Source organism: Engraulis encrasicolus, chromosome 22 (assembly GCF_034702125.1).
Source record: "Engraulis encrasicolus isolate BLACKSEA-1 chromosome 22, IST_EnEncr_1.0, whole genome shotgun sequence".
NCBI lineage: Eukaryota > Metazoa > Chordata > Actinopteri > Clupeiformes > Engraulidae > Engraulis > Engraulis encrasicolus.
The window spans coordinates 21,343,502-21,346,001 of NC_085878.1; the positions used below are offsets into that span (position 1 = coordinate 21,343,502).

The 2,500-nt window shown below is 42.8% G+C and overlaps 1 protein-coding gene across 1 annotated transcript in view; it reads right to left on the reverse strand.

Moving 5' to 3' along the window:
* The window catches only part of ppp3cb (protein phosphatase 3, catalytic subunit, beta isozyme), a 50,435-nt gene that overhangs the window by 25,799 nt on the left and 22,136 nt on the right, over window positions 1-2,500 (reverse strand). The gene's annotated exons all lie outside the window — the stretch shown is intronic.

A 2,500-nucleotide genomic window follows, 5' to 3' on the forward strand; every position in this document is an offset into this window, starting at 1 on the left:
TATATATGTACGTATGAACGTGTGTGTATATGTACTGTATGTTCAGTATGTGTGTATGTATGTACAGCATGTGCATATGACGTGTGCATGCAGTGTCTATATCCAATTTCAGTTCTAACTGCTCTTACCCAACGGTACACACAAATATGCATGGGGCACACGTGCACACACACACATACACACACACATGCACACACACATACACAAAGAGAGAGAGCAGAGAAAGCAGAGACCAAAGAGTGCAGAGAAGAAGCGAGTCGCACAGTGCAGCGTTACCCAGCAACAGTGGTGTGGAACGCCACTTGAGAGGCATGTTATTGCTCTTCCATACACACGTTTGTGCTTACGCACACCCCTTATTTCAGCCTGTCTGACAGATTAGTGCCTTTTTCCTCACTTTCAGTGCACATAGCCACACACGCTCACGCACATAGACACACACACACACACACACACACACACACACACAAACACCCACACACACGCATGCACGCACGCACGCACGCACTCACACAAACACACACAAACACACACACATACAAAAACACACACACAAACAAACACAAACATGCAAAGAGGCTATACGTGTGTGCACTTCACATTGTGTACCTCTGCCTCCACATCTAAATTCAACAGGCGGATGCACCATGCAGTTGCATGCTTCTGTGGTGCAGGTCCACTCAGCACAGCCTCGCCTCGGCTCTACTGTTATATGAAGGGGAATCCATCCCAAGCTATGTTTCTGTGGTCTCGGTTAACGAGAGTCCCTCACTGAATGTATTGACCTGGAAGCATTATAGTGGTATCAAATATCAGAGCTGTTGACATTCATTAAATTCTTGTGCTTCAATGCTTCCTCTCCACTCCCTTTTTTTTTCATCACGGGCCTACACTTGACCATCCTCCACATGTGTAGGTAGGTGATAGCAACAGCCACTTCCTCACTGTCGAGCCAAGGCAGGACCAGTTGAAGCATGAGCTAACATCTAGTCAGGCTAGTAGCACCACCACCCTATTGACCCTATATTTCATTTTGCTACTACAGAACTCCGAACTGAGGCCTGGTTTGCCTCCACAAAGTGTTTGGTCATGATTAGCTGATGGACCAATGGTTAAAATAAAAATCACTTAGTGTCCACCCTCGTCATGCAATAAAGTTATGCTGATATAGTGTGCTGCTTTTGCTAACTATGGCTTGTGGGCTTGTGTATTCCAGGGTCTCCTGTGGGCTACTAGATCAAGACCTCTGGACCTTTCTTGGTTTTTGCATATGTCTTCCATTATAATACTGGTAGAGGAAAGGAAATATTCAGTATATGGCATAAAGTTTTGAGTTCTTTCAAGTCCATGATTACGTTGAGGTGTTCTAAACAATGATACAGAATAGTGGGGATAACGTACATTCTAATCTGAAGTGAAGCAACGGTGGGGGGTGGGACTAGACCTAAACTGGAAGAAAATCGGCAATTCCCATTCATCTCTATGGGAGACTTGAGCCAATGCATCTCCTTGCCAATTCTTGCCGAGTCTACTCTGTTTCGGGCAAACAGTAGTTTACCGCCCTTTTCAAACAAACCAAATATTCTTTTTGGGCTGACCCTGTGTTTCAGAGAGATGTTTAAACGACCAATGAGCATTGTTAGTTGACTTGATTGACAGTCAGAATTCTTTTAGAATTCTTTTGATTGACAGCCAAACGCAACAACGGTCCTATCAGCGGTCATTCTCAGCTTTGCTAAGGAGCGAATGCAGACATTTAGGGCAGAAGACTCCTCGCAGATCAATCGCAGATGCTTCAAAACAGTTGAATGGAATACAATCGAAGAACGCGGTCCAGTATATATGTCAGTGGTTCTAAATCTACACACTTGTTGGCACCGTCTAAAAATCTGATAGATTGAGGTAATGATATCTTGCTTCTTAAATTAAATCAAATTGAACGTCTGTTGTAGTATCTGTTGAAGTAGCAGTTGTCTTCACTTCACTGAACTGTTCACTGCACAATAATGTGTGTTTTGTTTGTCTTTGGTTACTATTTTTGCCAGGTAAACTAAGAGTGGCCAACCAGGCAGTCTAACAGGCTATACCTTGTTTACTATTTCCAAGCGATCTGCTTTTGTTGTGTCTGTCCAGTTTTCTCTGGCAGGTGTAGAGTAAAGCAGCCTGACAATAGGCAATGCTCCAGCTAATGTTCTTTGTTTTAAGACTGGATGCTCAACCCATTAATACCTTTAAGCTCTAAAGTACACTGCTCTCAGTCTGGCCTGATAGTGAAAAAATCCTTGTTGTTGTGGCAAAAATAACTGTCAATCTCTGTAAAACTCTGTCACGTGTCTTTTACACACTACTCTTAATGAGTAACTACTAATATTTAAGATAATGATAATCTGAATACAAACCCACTAGCTAGCCAGAATATCTGAAAATGCTGAAAGAAATGATGCGTCTTGACTTTAGACCACTGCACTGTCTTTGACCAGAATTCTTCTTTAAAGTGAAT